The 9,172-nt window shown below is 29.6% G+C and overlaps 1 non-coding gene across 1 annotated transcript; it reads left to right on the forward strand.

Moving 5' to 3' along the window:
* The first annotated feature begins 274 nt into the window (after positions 1-274).
* Positions 275-346, forward strand: TRNAM-CAU (transfer RNA methionine (anticodon CAU)). The gene has a single exon. It is a non-coding gene; the product is annotated as a tRNA-Met (tRNA).
* The last annotated feature ends 8,826 nt before the right edge of the window (positions 347-9,172 follow it).

Here is a 9,172-nt window from a genome sequence, read left to right on the forward strand (position 1 = left end):
AAATGTTAATTTATTGCATAATTTTGTGCCATTAGAACATCAACTTGTATAATTGCGTATGCCAAGGATAGATAACTATTTTTAGCTCGTATTATAAATACATTTATATATAGATAAGTAATCTATGATATGTTATGTCATATATATACATAGGTATGTAAGTATTTATATTTATTTTATGATAAATAGGTTTTTAATAACATTAACTTATAATTTTATATTTATAATGTTTTGATTTTTATACTATCTAAAAATTATTGAACTCTAAGCAATAAGCAGAGTGGCGCAGCGGAAGCGTGCTGGGCCCATAACCCAGAGGTCCGTGGATCGAAACCACGTTCTGCTAATTTATTTTTATTATTTTTATATTCTAAATAAATTCGAATAATACTATTTAAGTATTATATTACATATTTTTAATATATTTTTTACAATTTTTATTTTAAATAAATATTATAGAAAAACAATAAAAATGTAAAAAAATAAATATTGTTTATAAACTATTATAAATTCTAATCTATAGTTAGTGATTAATAAACTTTATTTTAGGATCATAAAAAAAAAGATAGAAATTATCTAGAACTAGGTCAGCATTGCATTTTATTTTCTATAAATGCAATTTTTACTGCTATTTTATCATACTTTCTGCAACAATGTCGCATATATATAATACATACATATCATATTTATTGCAGTTAGTATTAAAATTGCACGTGGAGGACGTTAGTTCTTTCGTGCAGAGATATTTGAATTTATAAAATTTAATTTCGTAATGCAAAACAGTCAAGATCCTTTGCAGTGGAGCCTGGCTTAATATAGGCTTGATATATGGATTCATTCGTTTGACCCAGCAAAGTTATACAGGTGTCTTTGAATGCCGACAAATTGGAGTTAGCGATGGGATGTCGGCACATTTGTGAGGCTGTGATGAAGACATAAATAACCAACGAAAATCAGACCGACAGGTCAGAGTAGTTCAATCTATAAAAATATATATATAATAATTTGGTAAGCAAAAGAATTTATCATTAATACAGAAAATGCATATTAAAAATAAAATTATATTACAATATAAATTTCGCACAGTAAATAAAATTCTCAACATAAATTATTTTATCGCCTATACTGTATAGGCAATAATTATTATAGTTTAATATAATTCAAAAGTTTAATATCATTCCCAGCAAGAGCTTGCTATGGCAAAAATGCTTGGACCGACCTTAATGGAAGTTTCATACTGTTTCTTATACATTACGGGATAAACATTTTTGTAATTCAAACATTTAAAAGAGGAAATAAAGATACAAATAACAATCAACATGTTTCACTGGTCCTTCGAGTTCGATAAGATATCTGTGACTTTATTTAAGAATAAAAATTTAACATATCATGCTATTAACCTTGCTTAAGGTGACTTATTTAAAAATTATTGACATATATTTAGAACTAATAACGTAAAATTAAATTAATATAATTTGTTTTATGTATCTTAATATTATTAATCTGCACTATCATTTTTTTATGTCTATATTAAAAACAATCCTGAATTGTTTATGATTTAATTAGTACATTTTCAGTAAAACTATGCTACGGCAATAATACTTGGACCATTCTAATCAGTAGTTTCTCGTTTTTTCTTTACCTTTTTTAAGATTCTTGTTTGCGGAATACCTTTTTTCGTGATTAATAAATTTAGAATATTTAATAAATATGCGAATAGAAACCAAAATGTTTCGCTGGTCCTTCGAGCCCGATAAAATAGTAAATGTCTCTAAAACCCTAATTTCTCTTTAAAGTAAAAAAATTAACACTTTATATTATCATTCTTGAGCATTTAGTATGCAAAAACTTTTCGCACACAATACTATAAATTTCATTTTAGATATGAATTCGTACAGATGTAAAAATAAACTGTGAATTTATAATTTTTTAAAAGAACTGGAGTTTTAAGAAATGCTAGGAGACATTTATTTTAGTGTATTGAAAGTTGTCTGTCAAATAAGTTTCTTGCTCATTTTAATATAAAGCATTGCTTTCACGAAAGAAAATTATAAAAAATACTTGAAAATCAATAAAAGACCAAGAAAAAATCTAGCACATTAAGAATGAAACCATTAAGTATAACACAATAAATACACAAAATAAATAAATTATACCAATAAAAGTTAATTTAATTAACAATAGTATAAAAAGTAATAACTATGTTTTTTTATTATTAAATATTTAGTATTAAATATGTCATATTTTGAAAGATATGGTTTAAAAAATAAACACTATTTTTGTGTTAATTTTTTTATTTAAAGAGAAATCAGGGTTTTTGAGACATTTACAATTTTATCGGACTCGAAGGACCAGCGAAACATTTTGGTTGCTATTCGCATGTTTATTAAATATTCTAAATTTATTAATCATGAAAAAAGTTATTCCGCATACAAGAATCTTAGACGCAACTGGTAAAGAAAAAATGGGAAACTACTGATTTGATTGTTCCAAACATTTTTGCCGTAGCATAGTTTTACTGAGAATGTACCAATTAAATCATAAGCAATTTGGGATTGTTTTTAATATACATATAAAAAAATGATAGGGCAGATTATTAATATTAAGATACATAGAACAAATTATATTAATTTAATGTTGCACAACAAGTGTGCCATGGCCTAAATATTAATATACAGCCGATGGTATAGCATATGTGCCATGTCTGCAAATAGTTTCTGTATGCTTACACAATCCCTGTACCACGTGTACGTCAAGCATTATTAGTCTATGGCATTCTTAATAAAATATTATTTAAATCGTTAATTCTTAAATGTTACCAGATATTTTATAACATGATAGAAAAGCCAAGAATTATTCATATGCATTTTTATGTCGCCTAATTTATCTAAATAAATATTTTTTATAGTGTGATATATTTATTCCAACCAATATTTTCTATAACCAAATATTTCTTTACACACTAGTGATGCATTTTAAATTTATTTTAAGAAATATTTAAAATATGCACATTTTGAACTGCGCTGATATTTTAGAATGCACCAGCCGATGATATATCCACCAGTCGGGCTAGAGTATATTTTTTTTCGTTCTCCGAGCTCGACGTCGATTCCATTTTCCGATATGGAAATTTACTAAATGAGTTATGGTTCTTACCACTGACAGGACGACTGGTCGAAGGCACCGTGATGAAATTATGGCATCATCCCCTTTCCAGACGTGAAATATCTAATGTGGAGTATTTTAGAAAATAGATCGTTGCACGTAGCGTTCGAGTGGCATTTAGAAAGATGGACTATAAAACTGAATGTGCCTGGAATATTACGTGATATAGGAGAGATTATTTAATTAATAAGATCATACATTAGAGTTGCTTAGACACAAAGGTTGCCTGATCTAGCCTGAATTATTTTTTGAGGAATAATGAAAAAAAGTATACTCGGATTAAGAACATGATTTAGTAAAATAAACATAGATTGACTTTTTATTTATATATTTTTCATATATTTAATTTAAATTACAACTGAAATTGATCAATGTCAAATGTAAGTTTTTAATAAAATCAACTTTTTAATAATACTGAAGGCTAAGGACTAAGAAAAATAAAAGTGTGCTTCATCATTTTATTTGGATGGTGTTGTTTAAACATTCCAATTTGTTTAGGCCCTGTTTTTTGATCATTTTACACACAACATATTCGCCCCTAGATATAATATAAGCTTAGAACCCCAAAAATAAACGATAAGAGAAAATTATTGTAGGTCTAATGAATAGATTTGTCTATAATAAAATATTTTATAAAAATTGCTGTAATTAATATATTTGTTATTGAATGCATTTGCTGGCTTTTAGCACGGTCGAATAAACCACTTTTGATCATGGTTTATTTTTTAATTCGTTCGTTTCAAGTGTTCGTATTTCAGCGAGTGCTCTTTGACTACCTTATAATACAACTTTCAGAGTTCGCCGGCTAACTCGGCTCCCAGGCCATGGAGTTGTTTTAACTGTTTTTAGGCAAGTTTTTGCCCGGTTTAACTCTGAAATTCTTTCACTAACTTTCAAAGTAATACGTTGTTTTCAACATTCCTTATAGTGTGCTTTTGGGTTCGAGAAAAAAATTTAAGATTGTGAATAAAAGGTAATATATTTTAATAAATTATTAAATGTTAAAATTCCTGAGAGGTTGTTAGCTTATTATTGCATTTTTAATAAAGTCATAAAATTAAATTATGTGAATATGATAATTCTATGACTTTAGAATCAATAAATGCTTTAAAGACTAACCAAATGCATCGAGGTCCTTGTGACTATGATAATAAATGCATGAAGGAGTTAAAGATCAGTAATAATATTTTGATTTAGTGTAAACTGTAATCGTGTTAAATTTGCTTATAATATAATACGTTTTATGATACAATACAATTTGTTAAAATTAAAATTTAGAGCTGAACAAACAAAAAGATATACCAACATGTCTATAAAATGGGGTCAACCTCAATAATGGAAGAGAGATCTCGAGACCAAATAATTGTGTTATTACATGGAAATATTACACTATCCGTCTCGAGATGATAAGCTCTCAAAAGTAGCGTCGAAAAAGCTTCCATTTGTTTGGAAAGGACGTGCGTTAGATCATACATTTCACCCTGCACAAGTAACAATTGTTATTTGACTCTAGTTACCGATCAACTATATGGCTATCTGGGCCGTTTCTCTTTACGTTTGTCTAAGAAGCAGCGCAATTGGCTAGGAAACATCAATTCGCCAGAGCTATCTCGAACTTGAATTATAGAAGATGTAACATTTGGTCAAAGCGAAAAATGCACCATAAGAGAGGCATCAGTGGATCGTCCAGAAAGTGTTCCATGATGAATCACAGCGGTTCCAAAGACATCACAATCGACACGCCAGTAAAGATTCTCTTACTTAAAATATACATGGCATTTCAAACAACCGCCTTATATCGACATTTATTTTAATTTATATATATTATAAAATAAACTAATAACAAAGTCACACTTCTTCGACTTAAAAATCTGAAAAAACAATACAATAATTCGTATAGTTAAAAAAATAGGTTCATGTGACTATTATTTATCAGGTCCATGAATAAATTACTTATTTATTGTGTTTAAAATTATTTATAAAAGGGATAACTATAATAATGTTAAGTAGAACAAACATCTCTTTTAAAGCATTATAATATTAAAAAACTGTGGGTTATCATCGAAGGATTTAAACCACAAAGATAGTGAATGAATAATGAGAAGTGTTTAACTCGGCCAACAGATTTGGCCAGGGAGATGAGGTCACGCGGCCCGGCACCGGAAGCGGTGACATCATCGCTAAGAGCTTCCGGTTCCTGTTTGCATAGCTTTGAAGGGCGCCTCATTTTCATTAGCTTTCCGGCTAAAGATACGGTCGTCTCCGTATTCAAATTTAATCCAGAAAATTCATACCGCATAAAAATGTCTCTTGGAATATCTTTGTTCGGTACGTGAATGTTTTGGCAAACTAGCTAGCGGTCACTTGATGAAATGTCATTGAAGCAAAAGCACGTGCACGACAAACGAGTCTCGTGAAAGAGAGGTCTTCCTGGCAAACCGAGCTAATATGTGAACTGCATCCGACATGGCACACATTCGTGTCACGGCTGTGGATTATCCTTGCTAGACTAGCTTTGGTATATTAGTAGTGACTTTCATCGAAGGTTTCGGGTATTCTTAATACAAAGCAATGTATATTACATTTTTTTATTATAGTTTTGAATATTATGATTAACCCTTAATTAGCCTTTCATCTCATAGCGCACGGAAAATTCCATCGTTTTTTAGATCTAGCAAAAAATGAAATGCCTAATATAAGTAAAATATATATTTTCAAAATAAAAACGATAAAGATTTATATAATAAAAATAAATTTATAAACGAACTTTTGATAGTGATACGAATAAAAGCATCAATGTTCGAATTTTTGGGGATAAGCAATAGCGCCATATACATATGTGAATATAGACTCAAATACGCACACGTACTCATTCGCACGACCAAAATGTGTAGGGTGGACCGGACCTATATAATGTTTTAATTATGTTATATTGATGTGTTCTTACCCTTACGAATACAATCGATGTTACACGTCTGAGTTATTTTTAGTGCTTGAAAGTTATGGAATCAGCAACTTTTCATTTTTTTAATTAATTTCACATAAAAACACGAATCTGTAACTAAGATGAAAATTATTACACAGAGGTATTCACAACATAATAAGATATAGAATATATTCGTAATTATCAGGATTAACAAAAATACATATCACAAATGAAATTGAAGAACATGATTTATATATTGACGATTTTAATATGATTAGATGCGATTTTAATTACATACATACAGGCGGTACTATACTGTGTATTATAAAGTATATTAGTTATAAAACACTATTTAAAAATAATAAAGATGAGGCATGCTGTATAAGTACAGCTTATAGATTTATAAATAGTAATCCAAATTCATTCATGAAATTCATAAATAATATTTTAGAATGGAGTTCTGATAAAATTATGAAGTCTTGAATTTTTATTTTAATACAATAAAAATAAAAATAAATTAAATCATACATGTATCTAGGTGTATTATAAGTTCCTAGCATTTTAATAATTATTTTAATTTATTATTTGTATTTATTTACAAAATAAATAAATAACGTATACATATGCTCAAATCAAGAGAATGAAGGTTTATTCACATAACATCTCAGTTAAGTAGGCACTCTACACGTACGTATGAGAAAAAAGCGAAAAAAAGAAACGGATCATCTCACATTACTCCGAGCATAAAGCTGCTACCCTCAGCTTCCTGCTGCCAGGGTCACCCCGAAAACTGATGACCGTCCATTTGTTGTTTCTTTTCCCTCTCCGTTCTGTGAGTGTTCTACCCGAAAATTTTCAGCACCCTCGTTCACTCTATTCTCTTTTCTTGTTCATAATTTTCCCGGTCGTGTATTCTTACCGAGACTACGCCCACCCAAGGGGCCGCATGACGTATTGTCACAACATTAAAAGATTCTCTCCTTATCGCTTACCCCACACCAATCTGCCTCAGCAATTGAGTTTCCACCACATAAATAGATGTATGTCGTTGAAGTGAGATAAACGAGAATCAAGGGTCAACATTGCAATACCGCAGCTTAATAGAGTGTTTTTTTTTTATATTTTGAGAAATTTTAAATGTTGCGTATATCTTCCAGATGAGGGCATATGTCTCCGTGCGTAAGATTGAGGAGGGCGCCAAAATTTAGTTGGTAATAATCCATATTCAAACAATATATCTAATTTTGCCAGGAAGCACGTAGCATTATTTGTAAATTGTGATAACCATAGATTAAATTGGCTGAAACACACTCATCCAAGCAGGATTCAGTAGAAACTCTTGGCTATCTAGCATTCATATTAAGACAATAATTGGGAATCAAATGAAACATATCTAAACAAAATTTCGACCAATAAGAGAGCGCAAAAAATCATTTTTCCTTCTACAAAAAAAATCGTGCAATCGCCGTCACAGCGGAAACAAAAATACTTTGGAGTACAATAGGTTAACCCTCTCCACGTTAGCCACACCATATGATGTGCAGCCAAGTCAGGCTAGTAAAACCGCATGTTTCTTAATGAAACAAAAGTGAGATGGTTGTTCATATTAACTTAAAAATCAGTTTAGTATTATAAAAAATTAGGGTAGTTCAATAAAAAATATGAATGTAAAGAAAAGCATTTATTGCAAACATACTAATTTTATAATCGTTTACTTATGGCTATCAAAATCAAATTGAGAAAAATGTATGTTAATTGCTAATTTATTAGTGACTATAAGGTGCTTATATATTCACGATTATTTTATATACCTCAGTTTAGTTTAACAGCCAGCCTAATCCACCAAATTGTTTTAAAATGGCAGCTATAAAAAACATAACTTTCTTTAGAAAGTCTTAAATAAAAAAATTGAGAAATTAAAATTATCTTAAAAAATAGATTTAAATGAAAAATATATTCAGTTTTTACATAAAAATATATGTACATCAAGGATTTGATTTTATTAATGCATTTTTTTGTTCTAACTCAAAGTGAAAGAGCAAATGCTCCCACATGCCCCCTTTCCACTTCAAATCGCGTTCCAGAATCTACGTCAAAAGCAGTAAAATCGTGCCGTCGTCATCGCAGTGGCAATGCTCGGTTATCAACCGTTTATATTAAGACGTTTTATAGCAGTATTACTAATTACAATAAATATAAATCGAATAAAGCATATCTAAACCAAATTTGGCCCAATAGGAGAGCGAAAAAAATAATTTTCCGTTCTGCAAAAAAAATTTAAAAAATCGTGCCATCGCCGTTACAGTGAGAACAAAAAAATTTTGGAGTACAATAGGTTAACCCTCTCCACGTTAGCCACACCATATGATGTGCAGCCAAGTCAGGCTAGTAAAACCGCATGTTTCTTAATGAAACAAAAGTAAGATGGTTGTTCATATTAACTTAAAAATCAGTTTAGTATTAAAAAAAATTAGGGTAGTTCAATAAAAAATATTTATGTAAAGAAAAGCATTTACTGCAAACATACTAATTTTACGATCGTTTACCTATGGCTGACAAAATCAAATTGTAGAAAATGTATGTTAATTGCTAATTTATTAGTGACTATAAGGTGCTTATATATTCACGATTATTTTAAATATCTCAGTTTAATTTAACAGCCAGCCTAATCCACCAAATTGTTTTAAAATGGCAGCTATAAAAAAACATAACTTTCTTCAGAAAGTCTTAAATAAAAAAATTGAGAAATTAAAATTATCTTAAAAAATAGATTTAAATGAAAAATATATTCAGTTTTTACATAAACATATATGTACATCAAGGATTTGATTTTATTAATGCATTTTTTTTGTTCTAACTCAAAGTGAAAGAGCAAATGCTTCCCACTCCAAACCGCGTTCCAGAATCTACGTCAAAAGCAGTAAAATCGTGCCGTCGCACTCGCAGTGGAAATGCTGGGTTATCAACTATTTATATTAGGACGATTTATAGCAATATTACAAATTACAATAAATAGAAATCGAATGAAGCATATCTAAACCAAATTTTGCCCAATAGGAGAGCGCAAAATACAATTATTCC

Source organism: Plectrocnemia conspersa, unplaced genomic scaffold (assembly GCF_051122295.1).
Source record: "Plectrocnemia conspersa isolate PC_06_02 unplaced genomic scaffold, ASM5112229v1 ptg000013l, whole genome shotgun sequence".
Taxonomy (NCBI): domain Eukaryota; kingdom Metazoa; phylum Arthropoda; class Insecta; order Trichoptera; family Polycentropodidae; genus Plectrocnemia; species Plectrocnemia conspersa.